This window comes from Pipistrellus hanaki, assembly GCF_964339955.1.
Source record: "Pipistrellus hanaki genome assembly, chromosome: 1".
NCBI classification, from domain to species: Eukaryota; Metazoa; Chordata; class Mammalia; order Chiroptera; family Vespertilionidae; genus Pipistrellus; species Pipistrellus hanaki.
In genome coordinates this window covers 129,934,411-129,959,657 of record NC_140503.1, presented here as the reverse complement: position 1 = coordinate 129,959,657, position 25,247 = coordinate 129,934,411, and the positions used below count along the sequence as shown (strand labels likewise).

The following is a 25,247-nucleotide window of genomic DNA, read 5'->3' as shown; positions in this document are numbered from 1 at the left end:
ATATTAAGTTTTGCTCCCAAAGATGCACTAGGTCTTATTTTCAGGGGATGTCTTATTTTTCCATAAAGAAGAATACGGTACACATTTATTGTTAAATGAAAATAAAGGAAATTTATTACCTGTATATGGTACGGTAGTACAGTAGCTGTCAACACAAACCAGACAAACTGTGAATCCTACAGTATCAAGAATTTACTCATTTATTCAATGATAATCATGTCATCATCTTCTGGAACATCATCATAACAATCCAATTCCTGAATTTCCTGGTGAATTTCTTGTGACTCCGTTTCTTTCAGAATCAATGAACCAAATCTCTCATATTTAGCAATAGCACTGTCTTTAAATGAGTACTTCTTATCAAGGTAGCCTGCTCGTGGTGCATTTGCAGTGCAACTGTCAGTGATTTTCTCCCATGAATTCTTCACCCAAGTCACAACTTCTGGCAGTTTAGGTTTCACAAAGTTTCCACACTGATTTCTCTCCATTCTATTTTTAATGTAGTCATTAATTTCCATGCACAAATTGTCTTTGAATGGCTTGTTTATTGCAATATCAAGAGTGTGGAGATAGGCAGTCATTCCTGCGGGAATCATTATCTGATCAATTTTTCTCTTGTGAAGAAATGTCTTCATGTCTTTAGAGCGGTGAGTACTGGCTGCATCCCAGACTAGCAGACCTCTTTGGCTCCCTTGCATAACAAGCGGCAGCATTAAATCGACCCACTTCCTTATAACTGCTTGTGTGGCCCAGGCTTTTTCAGTTTCAAGACACGTTCAATCTTTTCCTTCTTGCCCTTAGAAATGATTAAAGGTGGGATTTTAGTGCCATCCAGATGAATTGCCAAAATACAGGAAACATGTGCACTTTCGTAAGCAGTGGAGGTAATGTACACTAAGGAGGTACCCCGCTATTCAATTGTTGTTTGAGATGATTGGCCCATAAACACTGCAGTTTCATCCATAACAATCATGTTGGAGAGATTGTATTTAGAGAAGTCAGCATCATCAATAAAGGACTTGAATGCAAGTGCTCACTTAATAACTTGAATATCTTCCAACCTAAACAATGTTGTAGATCTTCTTAAAGACAGTTGACTTTGCTGAAGGAAATTATCCAGCCAGTGTTGTGATGCTTTGAAGTCTTCGGGGGCTATGTAAAACTGTGGTGCCATTGCAAGGGCAAATTCTTGAATCTGAGCCCTATTCACAACCAAAGCCTGTGCTCTCCTGTCAACAACCCATTCACAGATCAGGTCTTCCAGCTCGGAAAATAATGATTGCCGACCTGATCCACACTTGCGCTTTTTAGCATTTCCCTTGTCCACTTGTTCAATGAGGTTACCATACTCTGCTGGCATTTTCGGACCAATCATATTCTCAACATCTTCTCTTTGCAGAAAGCAGTAAGATTTTGGCCCCAAGACTCCTTTCTTGTACTCCACAAAGTAGCTTTTTCTTTTTGCACTCATTTCTAGGGGTAAAAAAAAAAAAAGAATTGGGGTATCAAGGTGGGGGGAGGGGATCACTTAAAATGACATAGCGGGGATCAGAGGGGGGAATCAAAATGGCACAGGAGAATCAGAGGGGGGATTACCATTTTAGTAACCCCTTTTGATCCTCCTGTGTCATTTTAAGTGATTTCCCTCCCCCCACCCCTGTGCCACTGAACACCTTCACCAGACATCCCCCCTACCCCTTTATCAGACATTTACCCCCTGGGGCCTGCCTGGGGACTGTCACTGGGCTTGCTGGGGCCTGGATCTGGGCTAGAGCAGGGTCTGCCACTGACTGAGAACCTTCAGTCATCATGAGGGCGGCCATGAGCATCAGGTAGTGTCACCAGAGACAGACCAGCACTCACCACCTTTGCAGTGTCCGTCAGCTCTAATCCTCCTGTTCTTTTACACGCATCTGCGAAAGTCTCCTCCTCTCTCCAGCCCCGCACTCACTGCTCACTCCGACCTCTGCTCTGCCTCCACACAGCAGTGACATCAGGACTCCGCCTAATGTCACTGGTTGCTAGATGCCAGTTGGGGCAGCCCTAGCGACCAGTTTATGGTAAATTAATTTTCATTCTGAGACAGAGCCTGGGGGTGCCTTATTTTCGGGGGGATGCCTTATATATCACTCCGAAGAAAACCTGTAAGTAGGTCTTATTTTCGGAGGATGTTTTATTTTTGGAGAAACACGGTAGTACCTCTCAGCAGAAGGGACTGGAGAGAGGCTATAGATCTTATAGCATCATTCCCCTGCCTTAGTCCTGCTCTTTGATGGCCCTGCCAGTCTTGCAGAGCCAATCAACAGTGATGGTGGGAAGAATGGTCATAGAAGTGGGAGCCAGGAGACCAAGGTTCTCATTCCACTTTTGCCATTATTGACCATAGTATGAGTGAGTTGGATGAGGGATCTCTCAGACTCCTCCTCATCCTATCATTTTGTAGCTGTTTCTCAGATAGTCTTTTGGTATCCACATGTTCCTGGGTACCTGGGTGGTACAGTACTGGATAAATTTTAAGGATTCCAGACAATAGCACCTTCATAAATGTTTGTGAATAACCCATATAGATTATAGAATATAATCAATAGTGGAATGGGTATCCCTTCAGCAATAAACTGAAGTGCAGTCACCCAGTCACTGAAGTCATTCAACTACATCAAGCATGTCAAACCCAAAGGCTAACATGGGCCAAATAAACAAGGTTTAAATTGATGAGGGCTGCAAAAAAACAAAAGCTTCAATTCTCATAGAAATGCAGGTTTATTTTGATAGAGGCATGCTGAATACAAAGGGCTGAAATAAATGAGTAATTGTTAACAGAAGATAATAGAACATTTTAATGAAAATTAATATTTTTGCTTGAACATTAACTTACCAGACACTGAATAACTGCACAAATTAATAAGCATAATGCAAGTAAACCTTTTTTTCTTGTTCTCCAAAAGTGAAGTAATCCCTGTTGCATGCACCAAACAAGTCAGTCCAAGACTAATGACATGGCAATCAGTTGCTAAAATATTCGCTGCTAGTATTAGTGGAGATAAATGGTGCACCTGCGTGTAAGGCACATAAGGGAAATGAATGCAGCACCATTATAATAATCAGTCATTAGCGAATGTTGTAGTTCGTTATTCATAATTATGTATAACAGAATATTGTAAAAATTAAGTTATGAAATGTTTATTAAAATGTTTCTTATATACTGCTTTATGGGCTGGGCCGCAAAAATATTCATTACAAGCCAAATGTGGCCCGCAGACCTCAAGTTTGACATGCTTTAACTACATTATCTTGATTTTGCAAAAACAAAATTTCATATCATAACAAAATATTTTCCTCTACTGTGTTGTTGTTGGTGATAACACAGAATATTATAACAACCAAGTTTTATCAAAATGCTGGTTCTCCCAAAAGAGCAACTTGATTTCCTCAGTGAACTTTGTTTCTGGAAGATAAGATAATGATGAATAATAGCCAGATGGGATCTTCTCTCCTCTAGGGTTGGGACTCTTTCAGTTCTTTTTCATTAGTCATTCAAAAATAAAAATAAATTGGCATGTATTTATTTTCCAGGCCATATCCAGGCTGTACAAAAAGGGTGATAGTAACAGTAGCCATAAATAAACTCTTTCTTAAAAGGAACTTGAATTACTCTACCCCTTATATATTATACAACTGAGCTCATCCTAGAGTTTGATGAAATCCTTTTAATGTTGATGAAATAATCCAATCAGATATAACTTGCATAATTCCATGTTCTGAAACAGAGACATCTTAAGTATTAGCCAAAGGCACAGAACAAGGTTCTGTAACCTTTCCTCCATTCCAATAAAAAAGAAGGATTTTCTACTGGAACTCTTTCCTAGTTACTGTGTATTGAGGTTTGTTAATATTTATAGTACACTTGAAATCTGTGACTAATGGCACTTTAGTAAGGCATATAAGCAATAGGAAAATGCTTCTTGTTACTTATTAAAATCAAATAAATACAACATATTTGACCAAAATAAATTTGCCAATGTTGCTAAACATAAATTAGCACATATTTTTAGAAATTAATGAAGCAAAACTCATCTGTTAACAGTTTTCCATAGTTGTAGCTGGTAGAAAGAAATACTAACACATATTTGAATGTTATTTATTTCAAAAGAAATGACAGGAAGAAGAATCCCTTCTCTTTGCAAAAAGATTACAAATATTCAGAACAGAGAGAACATATGTTTATTTAAATATGCAAAAATTAATTTTCTCCTGAAAAATATTGTAGGTATTTTCTCATGGAAAAATAACCTAGACCTCTGGATGTAAAAAGCTAGACCTCAGAGATCACACTACTGATTGAAGTACTGTTCTATCTCAAAACACAGCTATACAGCAAAAATAGCCAATTATGGAGAATTGGCAAACATTCTGCAGCTCCAAAAAGTGAAACATGTATTTGTTAGGATATTTGTCTTAAAACTACCAACATGAAAGTTCAGTCTGAACTCTGGGGAATTTTAATCCACACACCACATTTTCTTAGCCTTTTGCAAGACAGAATCAGAGGATTACATTTTCTGAGAACCCCTTTTAAAAAAACTTAAGTGCTAATCAGTGAAGTATGACATACGCTCAAAATAAAATTTGCTAATAAGTAATCAAGGATGAAATACACCTTGACACATACTGGTAGTAGAGCAATGCTATTGCCCTGAAATTGTCAAGGCTGCAGTTTATTATTTATTTTACATGCATTAATTTGACCCAGAGTATTGCTTTGCATATGAATTGCCATAAACTGCCCCAAAGTTTAGTGACTTAAAATGACACTATTTTAAAGATCAGGAATTTGGGCTGATTCTGCTCCTCATGATGTCACCTGGGGTCTCTCATGACGTTGCAGTCACATCTGAGATGGGATCACTCACAGACACTAGCATGTTGCTTGGTGGGTATGGCTAGAACACTAAGACCACCTCATGTCCCCTCTTTCTCTATATATCTTGGGCTTCTTTTCATGGTGATTAAATCCAAAAAGTGAGTGTTTCAAACACAAAAAGGCAAAAACTCAGGTCTCTAAGGCCTAAACGAGGAAGTCACAGAGCAGCCCTTCTGTCATGTTCTGCTGGTCAAAACATGCTAAGCTCGTGAGGAGGGCAGTAGATGGCACCCTTCCATGGGGAGTGGCCGAGTGGTATTCCAGAAGAGTAGAAAAAGTAGGAAGTGGCGGATGCTGTGACAGCCATCTTTGGAAACATGGTCTAGCACAAACATGTAAGCTGTTGATATGATAATAGGTCATAAAGGCAATCTCAAGTTTATTTTCTGAAATGGAGCCTCTAGTCTCGCTCTTCTCACCAACTCTTCACTCTGCTGACAGAAGGTTCTGCCTAAAACAAAAAATCTGACCATCACTCTCTACTTTGAGAACTCTTTGTTTTCTCCATCCACTGCAAAATGAAATCCAGCCCCTTACATGGCTTGCTGGGCACTTCCCAGCTGGTCCACTGACTGCCTCTCCAGCCTCTCATTTTTGGAGGCCCTGAGCACCTGTAGCTCTTATCTCCTCCTGGTTAGCACAGCTCCATGTGGGACCACAGGCTTGAGACCCACCTCTTCCTGTCCCCACTTAGCTGAGCCCTCAGAAATCACCTCCTCTGTGAAGCTCATTCCTCCAACCCCCAAAGGGCATCCTGGGGGAAACTGTCTCAGGAGTAATAATACCCCTCTTCTCATCACCAGTGCATCAGGAGCTCCTCCAGAGCAGGGATCTGTGCCCCTTTCTCTCCAGTCTGCCCTTCCCCACAGAGTCCCCCACACAGTGCCCGTAAATGTTTCTTAAATGTCAACTTAGTAAAGGCAGATGACAGAGTGGAGGAGTGCCTGGGGGAAGGAAGAAGGCAGGTATGAAGAAGAGAAGGCTCAGAGCTCAGGAGAGTAAGTTGCGTGAGGGAACCAACGGTGTGGGTGCAAAGCTGCAAAAGTGTAGAAAGGGAAGGCACTGGATTAACAAACAACAAGAAACCAGCAGAGTAAGTCAAACAGAAAATTCAATTAGAGAAGAGAGAGAGTATGTGTCGTGGTTAAGGAAAAAGAATCGGTGAGAAGAAATGACTGCCTCACATCAGACCCAGCCACAGAGATACAGGAAAAGCACACCCTAAGGGCACCCCTGACTGGAAATGACAAGGAGGGACACCCAGAATCTGAACAAGACAGACCCTCCCTCCTCCAGACACTGAGCAGCTCTCACCAGAGGACTGACTGCCCAACACAAGAGGGCAGGAGAGGAGCTGGGCCAAGTGCAGGGAACCTGATGCTTCAGGAAAATGCCAAGTCACTGTCATTCCCAAATCTGAGAGGTTGCTCATGTCACTTAGCTGGCTATCTTTACTCCTGACCCAAATTGACTGAATAACACGAAAGTGAAACTGACTGTGATGCTCTTGACTATGGTGACAGGGACAGGGCAAATGGTGCGACTGGGGAGACGAGGGGTGGTAGCTGGACACCAATAGGGAACACCCACCTTAAAAGAACATGTAGCCTTCTTTTCACAATGCACTGTAAAGGTGGTATTCATAGTGAGGAAATAGTTTTCCTGCTAAAAGGTGGAAGAACATGACCATCATTCTTTTGACTCTACTGAGTATATAAACTAAGTACTAGTTATTATAGCTGATATTGGGCTTTTTTTTTTCTTTTCTGTGTACCAGGTGCTGCTCTGATCACTTCACATCCATTAACTCATTTCAGGTAGATCCTCTTATTGTCCTGATTTTACAGATGTAGCTTGTTCAAAGGCACAGAGTTACTAAACAAAATGACAGGGCTGGGGTTTGAGCACCAGCAGCGTTATGCTGTAGCTCATGTTCTTAACACTCTCCTAAGTCTGAAATTCACAGTATACTGTGTCTACTGACAAAAAAAACCAAAAAAAAAACAAAACTACTACCTGACATTGGCACTAATTCTAAGAAGTGAGTTTTGACACTTCCTTCCCTCTTTATATCTCAATTATTGTTTAGGCATATTTCCTTGTTTTGCTATGTAATACATTACTCATTTTAGTAACAGAGAAAATACTCAAGTTCTGCTTCATACGTCACACCACGAGCCCTGCTTAGACCTATACTGCTTTTCTAGATCCTTCCCAGGCTTTTGCCACTGGCCCTGGAGGGTGGATCTCTGTACCCCACACAGCTTGCAATTCCTTTTGGAGATATGTTTTAAAATGTGTTTAGAGAGATGTTTTAAAATGTCAAAAAAGCTGCATGGAACTCTGACAGTTTCTGCTTCTCGGTAAATGGTGAGGGAGGAGACTGCCCAGTGCTTTGCTTTGGCTCCCATCACTGACCTGGCCACTCCCAAGTTCCCACAGAGACAGCAGCACATAGATGAGGCCCACAGATAGCTAAACTCCTGTGCCTGGTCCTCCTTTCTTCCTCAACCTTGAACATCTACCTGGATTCCCATTTCTTCCCTGCCTGCATGTTTCCTTTCCAGTAAAGTCAGATACTAAATTTATTGTGTTGTATTTCCTTCCTGCCAGCTATACTTCAAACCTACAATACTATAATGGAACAATACATTTTAATAAATGTGAAAAATGTATTTTAGAATTCTAATTTATTCATTTATTCTTCTGGTCTTTTATTAATCTCAATCTCAAATTTTCATGGCACCATACTTGGATTTTCCTCTTATATCTTTATTCTTTTTTCATCAGTTCTTTCACATGTTTAACAATACACTAAACAGATTAGAAATGGAAATTCTATCATATATGGACACACACACACACACACACACACACACACACGGACTGTTGTAAGTTGCAAAGAGCTACTAAGAAGAAAGTTGGTTTAATTAAAAATGAGTGAGAAATGCAGCCCGATTAACATTCTTTAGCAATAACTTTGAAGTTTAAAATTCAACTTTATGCAGTTGTTCTGGAAATTATAAGAGTAATATATTGTTAAACTGTGAGATATATTGTTTTTAAATATATATGTCTGATATAATTTTATAAGTTGCAGAATAGTCCATATGTTTTTATATTTGTGACTCACAAACAAGGTTCACATTAATTTCTGTTCATTTTTATGTCTATTATTTATTCATTGTTATTATTTAACAACTTTCTGAATCACAATTCCAGTAAATTCAAAGAGGCATTCTTAGTCAAGAAAACATTTCTTTTGCCAATATTTTCCAGAGAATTATTTTTTAAAATCTCAAGAAGTCTTTACTTTATTATTTTTTATTGGTTTGCAAAATAACATTTAAAATACAATAGATGCTTCACATTTGAGCAAATGGACAATTTTCAGAGTTTGAGCAATTTATTGAATATATAAATGTTAGCCCTGAAAATGAATAAATTGGAAAACAATAATAACCACCAAGGCACAGAACATCCATGATGCACTCACTCAGAGACAAAAACAAAGCATCTACACTTCCATTTTAACCTTGTCCTTCTGTCCCTTGTATGCCGATGGCTTCTGCCCCTTGGCCAGCACCTTTAGAGGATGTTTGAATTCAGCCAAAGATGAAGGAATGAAGGTGTGAAAAACCAGAGCAATACAGAGGCAGTCTCTTTTCTTGGAGTAGACTTCCCAGCAAATCAAAGGGTGGCCGCCTTTGGAATGCTACTTCCCACCTGATCTCAAAATACCCTCCATTATGCTGCCAGAAAGTTCTTACTTCACTTTATTCCCGTACCAGAAACTCTGCCAACCAGAAGTTTAAGGAACACAGATCCTCTTAAAAATGCAAGCACTGCTAAGATTTCCTTCACTTGTTAGAGTGGCTTAATTAATAGCTTACCGAAAATAGGACATTTTATAGAAAAGGGAAAGGCTGGGATTGATTCATTACACAAATATTTATTGATCAATTACAGCATTGATTATTGGTCAGTGATTGATCTGAAGATTGCAAGTACAAGGGAGAAAAGAGGGCAATGTCCCGGCCCTCATGAAGCTACTTTCTTTCAGAGGATGAAGACAATAAAATTTAAACAGATTACAAATAAGATAATTTAGATCATGGCAACAGCTATAAAATAGCAGCAATGGAAGAGAAGAACTGAAGAGTCAAATTTCTGGAACCCAGTCTGTGCTTACATTTCTAAATGTTCTCTTTATGGATTGTGAAGATGAGGTAAAATATCTGATATGTACTCACTGCTTCAAAATCACAATTACAAAAAAAAAAAAAAAAAAAAAAGGAGCATGCAGACAAGTTACCGGGTGATAGAGAAAAGGCATATTCTGTCCTTCCCTGGTCCCAAATAATGCATAACCCTTGTCTTCTCCATTCCTCCATGAGAATGAGGCCCAGAGCCATGGCTTCTTTATCACCATAATGTTCCTTTGCTAGTACATACTTGGCACTTAGTAGGTGGTCAGTAAATACATGATGATAAATATATGGAATCTGATTATTATTATGATTATTCCTATTAGTAATGAGGATCAATATCTTTTATTTAAAAATCCTTAACTTTGTATTGCCTGTTGTTGACATGAGTAGAAGAAATCCCGGGCTCAAGAAGCTGAGCGAGATATCACAGCTGGTTTGGTAGTGAAGTCTGAAAGCCTCTTGGCATCTGCTATTTAACTCTGGCTCTAAAACAACCTGATAAACACCAATACTCTTCCACATCAGCTTCAAAAATTCAACTTCAACCTAAAAGTCTTATCTCTCCTCCTGTATTAAGATGGACAGATCCTTACAAGTGAATGGGACATGGTCCAATAGGTGACACTATTCCGGCAGGCAGGGATTCTCCTAAGAACAATATGTTGCCAGCCGCTCTGTGGAGTCAATCCATCAGCTTCCTAGTCCAAAGCAATTTCCTACATCTTCATGATGGTTTGCTTGCTAAACCATCAGCTGAAGTTATTTACCCCATATCTTTAATCTCAGTTTTCTGGTTGTATTTTATCTAAGTCATCTTTACTTTATTTGAGCTAAAGCTGCGGTTTTGCAAGTTTAAATCAGATGTGGGTTTCTGCATATTTCTCCTCCATGTGTTTATAAAGCTGTTTCTTTTTTTCATTATATGTCTGTTTTTCATCTTTATAGTTGTGTGAGGGGAGATTTGTCTTGCTTACAGTTCTTTTAAACAAATTAAAGACTACTGAAAAGAACACATTTTAAGAAACCAAAATACTTTTTTAAATGCCTGTTTAAGCTACAATATATCTTTAGCCATAATTGAGTTTTCTTAAAGTTTTGAAGTTTGTCCATAACGAAGACTTTCTACTTTAGGCAAAAAGAAGGTTTCATTTGTTTTCAACATGGAAGAGATATGAAAAGGCAGCTCTTATGTGTAATGAGGAGAAGAAATAGGCAGCATTCAAGACAAGGGGCCTACACTAATTAGGTATTCATTGTAATAACCTAGAGAAGATATCTTAAGTTCTCAAGCCAAAAGACTGAATATTAGAGATCAATACAAAAGAAATAACCACATAAAATCCATAAAACTTTTTGAATAATTGGATGTAAGGGATAAAAATAAAGGAGTACTCTCAGTTGACTCCAATATTTGTAGCTTGGAAGACCCAGTAGATGGTAATCCCATTGTTCAAGACAGGAAAAAGAAGAGAGGCATGGGCATTGAGAAAAAGGTAGAATTCTTAGTTGTTTTGGTTGTGCTTGAGGAGCTGGTAGAATACCACTTGGAAAGGTCTGATATGCAGTTGAAAATATAGCACTGATGGAAATGCAACTATAAGTCAAGAACAGTGTACTTTTTAAAAGTTATCACTAAGTAGAGGATCCTTGAAGAAATCAGTATGGATGGGATTGGCCAGAAAGGAGTCAACTTAAAACCTAGACATATTCCATATCCATTTAGATTTAAAAAGCTGAACAAAAAGACTAAAGAGTGACCAAAGATGTGGAAGTTCAGCAGGAGAGAAGAGGAGTCATCAAGGAAAAAGACCAAAAATGAACCAGTGGATCTGGAAATTGGCATCACCAGTGATTTCTGAGAGATCAAGATTGGTGGGGTGGTGGGCAGCAGACACCAGAAGGCGGAGGAAGTAGAAGGAAAGGTGATGGAACCACAACTTCAGGAAAAGAAACAAAAAATGGCATCATTGGTACATTTGGCCTTTCTAGATACCCCCTATCATTTGTTGCTTTTAAAACATGATCCATAAAGTTAGAACAAATGGAATAATGAGAAGGTAATAATCTATATATAAAAAGAGCCAGGGTCCATAATGGCCAGGCTCCATCAATCAGAGGATGGCTAATGGGGGAACCAGGTCCCTCAGGCTCCAATGAATCTGTGGCAGCAATGACTGGTGAGTGGGTGGAAAGTAGACAGCTTGGTCCCTCCCCTGGCTTGCAGGCTCCCTTTGATCAGGGGATGGCTAATAGGGAACCGGAGTGAATGGTGTGGCAGGGACTGGCGAGCAGCTGGAAGGCAGGTCTCTTGGTCCCTCCTCTCCACCCTCAGACTCTAATCAATCGGTGACAGAGGCAGGGCAGAACTGGGGACTGGCTTCCTTAGTAGTCCTGCAGGTACAATCTCCAGAAAACAAGCCAGGAACCAAAGGACCAGCGCCGCCAGCAGGATGCTGACAGTGCTGCCAACCTCCTGGAACTCAGCCTCAGGCACTGCAGCCACTTCCCCTCCCTAGACACTCCACAAGGAAGCAAGGATATCGCCAGCAGCCAGGGGCAATCAGCAGTGACTAATTGCTCTCCCTGTGCTTCCTCCATGTCACTCACGCAGGCCCCCATCCGCCCCCCTCCAGATGAAGTGTGATCACTGCACACGGAAGGAATGTAGTAAAAAAAAAAAAAAAAAACCGATGACCAAGAAAATGCTGCAGTCAATGTCTGGAGTCCAGCTCAGGAGAACAGAGAGCAGGGAGAATCCCATAAGCTGGCCAATGCCAAGAGATTTCTGAGTGACTGCCTGGTGTGTGACAGTTGTGTAACTAGAAAGGAAGGAGTCCAAGTTTCTCAACAGAACACCAAGGACTCCTTCTGTGATCTGAACCTTAATAAGAAATGTAATGGACCTCACAGCACAAGGTGCTGGCAGTGTCCGTGTGTCCTCAGTCTCTGCCTTATTTTGCTGCTGAATTCAGCCTCAGTGTCACTGATGCATCCAGAAGGCTCTGTGGCTTTCTCAAAAGCCTTGGGGCGCACTGTCTTTGACATGTAGATAGCTGTGGAATTCAGCATCCTGGAGAGTCAGAAGGTATTTGTGCATCAGTACAGCCAGCATTGTAAGGAAGAGCCCCGGCTACCCATGCTGACCTCCACCTGCCCAAACTGGGACCGATATGCAGAGCGTGTGCTGGGTCACCCCATCACCCCCACCTCTGCACAGCCAAGTGTCCCCAGCAGATCATGGGCTCTCTGGTGAAGGAGTACTTCACCAGACATCAGAGCCTGTTCCCAGACAAGGTTTTCTACATCATTGTGGCCCCATGTTATGATAAGAAACTGGAGGCCCTTTGAGAAGATGTTCCCACAGCTTTACATAGTTCCCAGGGTGCTGACTGCATGTTAACTTCAGGTGAAATTGTCCAGATAATGGAGCAAAGTGACCTCGCCTCGAATGATGCTGCCATGGACACTCTGTTTGGAGACATGAAGGAGGAGGAGGAGGTGAGGCTCCATGAGGTGCCAGCTCTGACGGGTACCTGGCTCACATCTTCAGGCACATGGCCAAGGAGCTGTTCAGCGATGATGTGGGAGTGCTCAACTACTGCACCCTGAGGAACAAAGACTTCCAGGGGGTCACCCTTAAAAGGGACGGAGCAGTTCTGTTATGCTTTGAGGCTGCTTTCGGCTTTCGGAACATCCAGAAGTGGTCCTGCAGCTGTAGAGGGACAAGTGTCCCTGCCACTTTGTGGAGGTCCTAACCTGCACCAGGAAGGGGATGCCTAAGCGGCAGGGGTCAGGCCCAGGCGAGGACAGGCGTGCAGACAGGGCACTGCTGCAGCAGATGGAAGGCATCTACGCTGCCATCCGGTGTGGCTCCAAAGACCAGCACCCACGTGCAGGAGCTGTACCAGGAGTGACTGGGGTGGGTGGGGGACTCCTCCCTGGCCCAGGCGGCCCTGCACACTGCCTACAGCAGGGCCCAGGATAGCCTTCCATGGCATCAAGTGGTAAAGGCCCAGCAGATGCCCGGCCTACAGGCTGCCTGAAGAGGGTGTCAGACACATGAAGGAAAGACTTAGCATCTCTGTCATCACTTTGGTTTTCAGAATTCCCTGTTCCCCATCTGTCGGCTCCCTCCCTCTGAGGGGCAAGGTTGTTATCATGTGGGTGCAACTGGAATATTGAATCTCCAGAGGACTGCCCCAATGTATGTATCCTTTTATCCAACAATGAAAAAAAATCCCAGAAAACAAGGATGGAGACAGACTACTGTCCTTTAGGCTTAAAGAAACCCCAGGGGTGTCCTGCGAAGAGCTGAGACTTGGTTCTGTCCACGTGCCCCACAGAGATTGGATGAGGAAATGGCCCGGTTTGGCTGACTTTACCCACTTGTGTTACTCTTGAAGGTGTCTTTGCCACAATGTGAACAAACTGCCACCTTTTGGAATAGGGACTCATATGAAAGTCTGCATTCCCAACTTTTCTTGAAACAGATCTATGTTCTGCAGCTGTGGCCACTGTCGCTGGGAGCCAGGGGGCACTGGAAGTGGAGCACCTTTTATATTCAGGGATTGAGCGGAACTCACTTTGGGGGAGGCCTCGCAAGTGTGACAGGTGTCACAGATGGAAGATGGAGAATGGAGAGGCGAACACCTTGCTGGGTCCCTTCCTGAGTGGGATCAGGCAGATGAAGGCCAGCCATCCCACCCCACAGTTGGGTGAGATAGCATCCTCTGTGTCCACCTCTCACCCTGTGGGCCCGGCCAGTCCCCTCAGTTCTGGGCAGCCTTCTGCGTTCCATGACAGTGCACTCTGCCCTCACATGCTGCTCGCCCTAAGCGAGAAGGAAGAGAGCAGTTGGCCCACAGACAACTACAAAGAAAGATAGGGCTCACAGCTGGCGAGTGCAATGGCAGTGGCTGGAGCCTCTCCTGCCTCTGTGGCAGCCCTAAGGAGCAGTGAGCTGAGTGCTAAGGAGCAGTGAGCAGGCAGGCAGTAAGGAACAAGGGGTCCTGGACTGAGAGAGTGTGCAGTCTAGGCTGAGGGAACCACCCCCAGTGCATGAATTTCATGCACCGGGCCTCTAGTTCTTACTATAATGGTCTATAGATGAAAAGGTCATTCCTATTTTTCAATCCACCTTATGATATCCACTTTTAAAAACTCACTATAACATTAGAAAAATGGTATATTTCATTATCCTTAAAGTAATTCAAATTAGTGGCCGCCTTTGAATCCCCTTACATTCTACTTTGATACTTATTTAAAATATATATACACAGCAATGGATGTCTTTCCCCCCACCTCCAATGATAGCACAGAATCACAGTTCAGCAAATATTTTTGTTTAGCAGTTTGTTCCAAAGAATTGCTTTATTCATCTGAATTTTTACTGTCTGAAATGTAAATTCCTAAAAATGGCTTGTATATGCACCATTTAGAAATATGAAAGGTTTTACTACTAAGCTCTGCAAACAAATAACTACTCTGCTTTCATATCAATTAACGATGACACTAACAAATCCTTACTTCTCATGAGGAGATTCAAATGAGTCACCATAGGATTGGACTCGGTTATTTTGAATAGAAGTAATTTTTCCAGATAAAAGTAAGTTATAAAAAAAGACTTGTTGGAAGAGATATCTAATATTACAATAATTTTTTTAAAAATATAACTTTCATTTTCATTTTTGGGGGAAAGAGTTGACAATTCCTGCCGTAGAGATGAGTAAGATATTTGCCTCATCTCAGAGCAATATATAGTGGATGTGGCCTTACCAGGTGTCTTCCAAATGGAGGGCTCTTAATAGAAATGTCAACAGCCACAGTATTTTCTGGAATCCTGAAGCTAGCTAGCTACTGACCTCTACATGCTACTGACCAAGCTATCAAAATAGGGGACTATTTTTCATACTGTTTTTTTCTTCCCCAACTTAATCCCCCTCATCCAATTCCAGTGCCCATTCATTGATTCCCATGAACCTCATTTTGCTCTTAAAGCAACTGCTACAGAGTTTTCTGTCTTCAGAGCTGTAATTCCTTCAGAAATCAGTGTGGATGTTAGCACCCACTGAGCTTTGTTGCTTTTTGAGTGAGTCCTGTGTCCTGTCCTGGGATCTAACCTGCAACCTTGGTGTATCCAAATGATGCTCTAGCCAACTGAGCTACCCAGCCAGGGCAAGACTATATCTTTGTAAATAGTGTGTTTTAATCCATACAATCATGAAATATTAACATTTTACAGATGAGCACACTGTAAGTGAAGTAACTACTTAAGGTCACTAAGATTAATTCAGCAGATAGCTGGTTGAACTGGCATTTAAGAGGATGAGGAGGGAGATGGGTGTGTTTTTCCCTAGAAATGCTTGAAGGAGCTCTGCCAGAGTCTGTCTCTGAGACTCTGTTTTTGCCATTGCCATGGCTAATCAGCACCTTTTTATTTGGGAGAGCTTTCTCCACACAAGATGTAATTTCACACTGTTAATTACAGTTCTGTTTTAAAAATTATAATCACATTCCCTGCCTTCCAGAGATAATCTTCATTGAAGTTTTAGGTGCTGGAAAACTATTTATTGGTGCTTTTACAGATCTTAAATTTTAGAGAGCAATTTGTCAATGAGTACGAAAGTGAAGACATGTATACACCAAAACTACTGTGCACCTATTCTAAAAAACTCTACAAGAATGTTCAAACAGCATGGTTTATAAAAGAAAAAAAATGAGAACAACAGATGAATAGATATTTTTTAAATTGTAATATATTTATTTCAATGGACTACTAAGGAGCAGTTCTCAAAGTGGGGTCCAGGGAACCCTGGAGATTCTCAGGACTCAGATCAAAACTAATTTGATAGTACTATTCTGTCCATCTTGACCTTTCACTCTCATCCTGTACTGTGGAGTTTTCCAGAGACCGCATATTATGAGCAACAGACTGAGTGTAGAATAGATGATGAGAAGCCAGCTGTCTTCTGTTAGTCCAGACATTAAAGAGATTTGCAAAAAATGTAAAAAAAAAAAAAAAAAAAAAAAGACACTTTTCTCATTAATTCTTTTGCTTTGAAAAATATTAGTTATCACCCAAGTCGGTATGGCTCAGTGGATAGAGCATCGGCGTGTGGACTGAGAGGTCCAGGGTTCAATTAGGTCAAGGGTATGTATCTTGGTTGTGGGCACATCCCCGGTGGGGGGTGTGCAGGAGGCAGTTGATCGATGTTTTCCTCTCATCAGTGTTTCTAGCTCTCTATCCTTCTCCCTTCCTCTCTGTAAAAAAAATCAATAAAATATATTTTTTTAAAAAGAAAAATATTAGTTATCATAAAATATAGTATTACATACAATGGATTTTATTGTTATTTTTAATTAATAAAGAAGTGTTTTAAAATTTTCTCAGTGTTTTTTCCAATATGGCAAATATTGATAGATTTAATCTACATAAACCAAAGCTTTTCAACATTTTCAATAATTTTTTAGAAGAAAATGGAATCCTAAGACCAAAAAAGTTTGAGAACCACTACTATAGAGCAATGAAAATGAGTAAATTGAAGCTACATGTATGAACAAGAATTAATTTCACAAACATGATAAATGCAGTTGTGGAAAAATATAAGCAATTTTTATATTGAATTTTAAAGCCAGAAAAATATACTGCATATATAGATATATAGCTATATATATATATATGAGTGTGTGTGTGTGTGTGTGTGTGTGTGTGTATACAATGAGTGGCCATATTATTATGATCTCTGAACACATAATAATCTGGCCACTCAGCATGTGTGTATATATATTCATGCACTCATATATATATATATATATATATATATATATATATATATATATATGAGTCCTGGTGCATGAATTCATGCATGGGTGGGGTCTGGCCAGCCTGGCCAAGGGGAGGGAACATAGGTGATTGATCGGTCTGCCTGCTGGTCGAACTCTGGGTCGAGGGGACAATTTGCATATTAGCCTTTTATTATATAGGATATACACTGAGTATATATTTCATATATATGTATATATATTTCATATATATATGTTTCATGTATATATTTCATGTATAAACGTGGTGGAAATGATATACTTCAAAATCTGGATAGTAATTCTGTTGGTGGGTACTGGGTATATGAAAGGAAATAAAATCAGTGGTAGGGTATTGGCAAATTCAAATATGTTGGTAATGTGTTCTTTTTTTAGGTTGGACTATTGGTGTAAAGGTGTATATTAAGTTGTTTTTTGTATTTTTGTACACCTGAAGTGTTTTTAATACAAGTTAATTTGTAAAACTAATATCTATATATAACTCAACAACAAAGCGAAATAAAAAATGATTTAAAAAGTAATCAAAGGACTTAAATAGACATGTTTCCAGAGATGATATACAGATGCCAAAAAATATATGAAATGGTGTTCAACATCACTAAGCATTAGAAAAATGCAAATTAATACCACATGAGCTATGACCTGATATCCATTAAGGTGGGTACTATAAAAAAAACAAAATAATTTTTGGTGAGCATATAAAGAAATTGGAACCCTGTGAACAATTGTCAGGAATGTAAAATGGTACAGCAACTATGGAAAACAATATGGAAATTCCTCAAAAGAAAATTAAAAATAGAATTATAGTATGATCCAATAGTCCCACTAGTGGGTATACATTGAAAATAATTGGGGAAAAAAAAGTCTCACAACAGTATGGTGATTACCAGAAGGAAGGGAGAGTAAGAGGCAGATAGAAGAGGATATACAGGGGATAAATTGTAAATGAAAAAGACTAAACTTTGGATGATGATTGCACAATGTGCAGAAAATGTATGGTAGAATGGTACACTTTAAACCTATGTAATTTTTATTGACAAATGTAAACCCAATAAATTCAATAAAAAAAATAAAGAAAACTGTCTCAAAGAGATATTTGCATACCTATATTCATAGCAGCATTATTTCTAATAGCCAATAGATGAGAACAACCCAAATATCTATTGATAGATAAATATAATAGGTAAACAAAATGTGGTATAACCAATTAATGGAATATTATTCATCTTTTAAAAGGAAATAAATTCTGACATATGCTATGGTAAGTGAAATAAGCCAGTCATACACACTAAATAAATAAATAAATAAATAAACAAGTTGATCTCATTTACATGAGGTATCAAAGTAGTCAAATTCATAAAAATAGAAAACAAAATGGTGGCCACCAGGGGCTACAGGGAGGCAAAAAATGGGGAATTGTTAATGAGTATAGAGTTTCAGTTTTGCTAAATGAAAAGTTGAAGAACAGTTGCCCAATAATGTGGACTATACCTAACACCACAGAACTCCACACTTAAAAATGGTTAAGAGGATAAGTTTTATGGTGTTTTTTTTTGTTTCTGTTTTTGTTTTTGTTTGTTTTTTTACCACAGTTAAAAACAATATAAAAACTAATAGCTTTAACAATATTTTTTTTTCTGAGCTAGAGATTTGCAGGTTCCTTGCTTTCACTCCAGTTATCATAAAAATAATAAGTTAACTATATCTGACTTATCTAGTTGAAACTCCTGCTCAGACTCCTACTTCAGTCTAGTCTTTGACATTGGTCATACTGAGCATTCTGCCCTTCCAGAATGCCCTCAGTTCCCTCTCACCTACCTAAGTCCTACATGCAGGAATTCTGATGACTCCCACTGGAGGATGCCTACTAAGCTCTGCATTCTCCCTGATACAGCCAGGAACCACCCTAAGCCACTTGGATCCCTCTTGCCTTGAGGACCTGGTACACTTATTTTTTATACAACCTTTGTCCATACACATTAGTCCCATGTATTACTTCTTAATTTTTCAAAGGTATTTGATCACCCTAAATGGAATTTAGACTTTTGGAAAGCAGGATTAATAACAGTTGTTTATGCATGCCTATAAGTAAGCTTTGCATATAGCTGGAACACTATAAGTGTGAGTGAATGAATGAATGAACAGATAAATAAATGGATGGATCAGTAAGATCTTTAAGATGTAGCTGAGCTGAATGTGATAAGAATTAAATAGAACAACTTTTCAGAGCTAGTGTACCTCTGGCTTCCCTATGCTTTACTTCGATTTCTTGCACCAAGCCCCCTATTTCCTCTCAACAGCCTCATCTTGCTTTATCTGAAGAGGCACATCTACCCCAGGAGGGGATGGAGACCGAGTGAGGCAGTCCTTACTCCCCTGCCTTGCTCACACTGCCACTCCATTTTACCATCCTTTTGTTTTAATGGGTTTACTATTAATGATACTTAAAAACAGACACCAAGTAACAAAAATAATAAGCATCAGGACTTGAACAACAGCATTTGGTATTTGGTGTTAGATACCTCTGAGCTCAATTCCTCACTCTACTAACTAACTGTTGAGTCCTTTGACAATTTATCTTAACCCTTTTTCAAACTGTGTAAAATATACATAGCATAAAATTGACCATTTTAACAATTTTTTAGTGTACAGTGAAGTGGCATTAAATACATCCACATTGTTGTGCTATAATCACAACCATCTATCTCCAGAACTTTTTCACCTTCCCAAACAGAAACTCTGTGCCCACTAAATAATAACTCCCCTTCCCCCAACCCTTAGTAACATCTATGTATCCCACTTTCTGTATCTATGGATTCGAGTATTCTAGGAGCCTCATATAAGTGGAATCATATGGTATTTGTCCTTTTGTGATAACATTTCTTTTTTTGAAAAAAAATTTTAATTGATTTGATAGAGAGATGAAGGGAGAGGGAGAGAGAAAAACACCAATGAGAGAGAGAAACATTGGTTGGCTGCCTCCTGCATGTCCCTTAATGGGGATTGAGCCCAAAACTCTAGCATGTGCCCTGACCTGGAATTGAACCAGCTACCTTTGGGTACACAGAACAATCCCCAACCAACTGAGCAACGCCAGCCAGGACATGACTGGCTTTTTTCACTCAGCATATGTCTTCATAGTTTATCCATGTTATAGCATGTGTCAGAATGTTGTTTCTTTGGGGGCTAGTTACTACTCTACTTTAACCGTTTAGACCTCAGTTTCCTCTTCCATAAAATGGGGTGTGTAACCCATTCTTCAAATTCTGCTGTGAAGACTTAAGGAGGCCATGAAAAATGATGCCATGAAAGATACTAATTCAGTTTCCTTCTCTTTCCTGTCTAAATCCTAAATTTCATGAGGACCAGGTGAAATAAATATTCCTTTCTCATTTCCCTAGTTCCTGATTTACATATTAGTGAGTATGCAATAATTATTATGTTTAATTGAATGGAAAAGAATCTCTTGATTTAGTAAATTAAAGATCTACTCCCAGGGTCCAAGCATTATAAAAGTAGTCATTTGTCTCAAAGTTCCTGATTCTCCCTTCCCCCATTGATTAATAATGTAAGAGGGGGAAATAGATCCTCTGCCCTAGCCAGTGGAAAGAGCATTGGCTTGTGGACTGAAGGGGTCAGGTGTGATTCTGGTCAAGGGCATGTATCTCAATCCCTGGCCCTTGTTGGCACGGGTAATAGATGTATCTTTCTCATGTCAATGTATCTCTCTGTGTGTGTGACTCTCTCTCCCTTCCACTCTCTCTAAAAATGAGTGGAAAAATATCTCCAGGTGAGAATTTACTAAAATAAAATAATAAAATTTCAGACCTCTGCCACTCAGGAAAACAAAGTTAATATAACTCACTGTGTAACTGGGTAAGACAGAAGGTTGAACAGCTATCCGATAAACTCAGATATTGAGAACAGATTAAATGAGCCAAACCACAAGTAAAGTCCCAGTTTTATTTTTTTTAATTTGTAATCATCCTTTCGCCTAAATCAATGTGAGGTGATCACTGTGGATTTAATAGTCCCACTCCTCCCATGCACACTGTGTTATTAAAATGGGCAAGTTGCTACTTCAGCTGACAGTGTGCCTGGGTCCTCAGAGAGGAAAATCTGATGAAGAACCTTGAGTGATGTTAATGTTAGTGGAAACATAAAGCCATTCATGAACTTTCTAGAATGGATATAAAGTGGCAGGAATTGAACTCAAAAATGACTCTGTGACAGAGTTTAACTTCCATCAGATTGGTTTTCCCCACCAGAAAAATTTCTGTGAAAAAATTTACTGCGCACTCTCTTTTTTTCTTGAAACATTTGTTTTTCCCAAACCTCTCTCTCTGGAGCTCCTCAAAAGGTGGTAATTTAATACATAAATTGTTTGCCTTGAGAAGTTCTTTTTTCTTTAATATGAAAGAATGTAGTAGAAGCATGCTCAGTGAGAAAAGCCAACTTTTTGAAATCCTACATTGTACTAAATGAATCTTGCCTATATAAATTGAGAAAACAATGAGCTGAAGTTTACTATGTAGAAAATAATGTCGTTTATTTGTTTTATTATCGCTTAGGATAAATTAAACTGGTGCAAGTTTGTGTATATCAGGCACTGAAAATAATATAGCTTTCCTAATCTGCTGAAAGTAAATGTGTCATATTCCTTAAAAAAAAAATAGGAATGTTTTAGAAACATATGCTACATATCTCAGGGAGGCCAAGCCCATAATTGCTTGGAAAATAAAGAAATGCTTTATTTATGTTATACCAAACCCAGAAAGCAATCTGTATATCTTACAGAGTTGGGAGTTTGTCTAAAAATAAAGAAAAGGCAAAACATAATATTTTACAAACAAATATCATACCCTCCTTTTCTTGCCAGGATCTCATCTGTAAGAGTTACACAGGGCCTTCCCAAAGAGCAGAATGGCTTAGCAATTAGGCAACAGTGCTTTGGAGACAAATACAGCAGGTTAGGCCCCTGGGCAGGGGCAGGGGCAGGGTGGGGGTGCAAAAATGACTCAAATTTTTCCATTAGTCCTGCACATAACAATAAAATAAAAATTAATGTGGCACTGATATTTTTATTCTTTGAGTTTGTCTCAAAATATACAGAATACTATGACTTCTTTGTATTTCAGATATCAATAAATTAAAAGAAAAGTTAATGGAATCAAACATGTTTTAATTATGTTTGATTAATTTTATGATATATAAAGTAATTTAAATAGTTAAAAATAGGTTGTCTGCCTGGCCAGCATGGCCCAGTTGTTAAACATTGACCTGTGAACCAGGAGGTCATGGTTTGATTCCAGATCAGGGCACATGCCCGGGTTGCAGGCTCAATCTCCAATGTGGGGCGTGCAGGAGGCAGCCAATGGATGATTCTTTGTCAACATTGATGTTTCTATCTCTTTCTCCCTCTCCTTTCCTCTCTAAAATCAATTTAAAAAATATTTTTTAAACAAAATAGGTTGTCTAGTAGCACCCACCTTTAAAAATAGAAACTGGCCCTGGCCGGATGACTCAGTTGGTTGGATCATCATCCTATACGTTAAAAGGATGTGAGTTTAATTCCTGGTCAGGGCACATATCTAGGTTGCAGGTATCATTCCCAGTCAGGGTGTGTATGGGAGGCCACAGTTCAATGTGAGAATTGGTTTCTCTTTTCCATCAATGTTTCTCTTCTCCTCTTCCTTCTCCTCTTCCTGCTCCTCCTCCTCCTCCTTCTCCTCCTTCTCTTCCTCTTTCTCCTCTCTTCTTCTTCCTCCTCCCCCTCTCCTCTCTCCCTCCCTCTCTCTCTTTCTCTAAGATCAATGAAATAGCCTCAGTGAGGATAAAAAGCGAAAAGAAACTGACTGCCAGGGTAATAGAAAGGGCCTCAAATGCTGAATCCTTTTCTTTTCAGCTGCAAATCTTTGTACAATATGTTTGAATTCTTTGCTCAGTTTCTTCATTTGTGACAAATTCTATCTTGCAGAGCTACCATGGGCATGTTTTTAAAGATGGGTATAAAGCTCAGTTAACAGTAGCTAATAATATTTCTAACTTGCATTTTCATTATAAATACCTGCAACTTACACACTAAACACACCCCTTTAAGACATAAAATAGTCTTGGTAAAGGACTTAGCAAAATCTTCCCCAAAACATGTTTTCCACAGTTAAATTTTAATCTATCACTTTCTCGTGAAGTTTAACACATATTCCAAATTAATCAGGGATGAGAGGTAGATTAAATTAATGATTTTTTTTTATTTACTGTAGTAAGATAAATGGTATAATCAATTTTGCTTACCTGAAGGGGAAATGGCACTCTCCTTGGAAGCTACATGCAAGCTATCTGAAAAATGTATAACCCTTGAGCATTAAGCAGGCTTCTTCCCTTCCCATCAGGCTTTGTGGTTTCCATTCTGACAGCTGCCTACACAAAGCCTAAGTCAAATAAGATCATTGTAAGGGGTGAGTTTATTTCATCATCCATGACAGTGTTTAGGTGTCTGGGGGTGTGTGTTTGCTTTTCTGATGTAACCACAAAGTGGCGGTTAGTTTCTCTCTAATAGATATGGGTGGCAGAGTCGCTGTTGGCTTTAAGATGATGTATGAACTCTTATTCTGAGAATGAACTTGGTACATTTACCATGTCATGACAGGCCTAGCGCTTACTTTTTCCTTTCTCACCTTTTTCTCACCAGCACCTTTCCTTCCCCTTTTCGTTTTTCTCCTTCATTTGGAGAGAGAAAGAAACCAGACAAGCTCAGCAGAAAGTGTTAGGAACCACGTGCCACACTGACAGTATTTCAAATGTGTGGGCTCCACCTGTGTGACTTTTGCTTCTTTTCTTTTTAAAAGTAAACACAGCAGGATGTGCGCACACCAAGTACTGAGCACATAGAAATAGGGGAAGTGCTGGCTGAGAACCAGCTTTAAAGGACAGTGGCGGGAGCTGGCTGCCTCCCTGCGGGGCATTGGAAGGGGAGTTGACTTCCTAGCCCTGGACTTTTTTTAGAGCCTCACAGAAGGAGCTCTGCGTAGGGAAAGGACAGATTGGCAGTGGGGTTTTGCTTTAGCTTTGAGACTTTCTGAACACAAGCAGAAAAATAAACCTTTACTTAAAAAAAAAAAAAAAAGGAAACCTTCATTTTTATTTGACAGAAACAATGAAAAGAATATGAACTTGACTTGGAAATACCTTATACCTTATGAATTACATATTTTCCCAGTGAGTATATATAGGAATATATATATATATATATATATATATATATATATATATATATATATATATATTCATTCCTAGGAATACCTAATGAAGCTATAATGTAGGTAACCTTTATTACCTCCATTCCTTTTAGATAAGGAATTTGAAGCACAAAGGAGGTGAGTGACCTTTACCATCTAATTCAACTTTAAGCTGATCTTCTGGCTTCCCCTATGTGCTACTACCTAACATCACAAGATGAGTGGCCAAGTGCACCTGCAATCCAGATGCTGAATTCTGCTCTTAGAATGAGAACTGTTAACTCTGAAATTATATATGTTCTGTTATTCACATCATGACTTCCATAAATGCTGCTGTATTCACTTCTTACTCCCTTCACTAAAATGCAAGTGTTCAATGATCCATGCTCAATGAATATTCATTGTGTACATGTTTATATATATACTAGAAGCCTGGTGCACAAAGTTTGTGCACCGAAGGGGGTCCCTCAGTCTGGCCTGCTCCTTCTCACAGCCCAGGAGCCCTCAGGGGTTGTCCTACTGACAGCTTAGGCCCACTCAGCCACAGACTGGCCTCCTTCTGTGGAAGGTGACCGGCCAATCAGGGGAAGGTATTGCCCCCATCACTCCCTCACTGCTGCTGCCTCTGGCCTCCCTCTGTAGGAGGTGACCCTGCAATCAGGTTAAGACAATACCCATATCACATTTTTGCTGCTGCCACTGCCGACTGTGAGGCTGCTTGAGTCTCAGCCATTGCAGTCACTGCAGCTTGCCTGAGCCTCACCTGGCCCTCATTGCCTGAACCTCAGCCTCACAGCAGCCAGCCCTGGGCAAGCGGCAGCAGCCATCGGCCGCAAGCTTCCAGTGCTTAACTAATCGGGTTCACTCATCCATTGATGAGCAGACCGCATCTTCCAGGGTTCTCCTGGCTGTGGGGGAGAGTGCAGGTCTCCCTCCGGCCCTGGGTCACTGGGTCCGGCTACTAGAGGAAACTCCCTACATTGGTTACCTAGACACCTGGTATCCTCCACCAATTACTGACCTGACCCGAGGGGTGTTGAGGGGTAATGGAGGTGG

General features: G+C 39.9%; 1 protein-coding gene and 1 pseudogene across 2 annotated transcripts in view; both read left to right on the top strand.

Moving 5' to 3' along the window:
• Window positions 1-25,247, top strand: part of PRKCQ (protein kinase C theta) — a 127,925-nt gene that overhangs the window by 8,375 nt on the left and 94,303 nt on the right. The window lies entirely within an intron of this gene.
• Window positions 10,059-13,046, top strand: LOC311614119 (nuclear prelamin A recognition factor-like; annotated as a pseudogene). The gene has a single exon. The product of its transcript is annotated as a nuclear prelamin A recognition factor-like (transcript).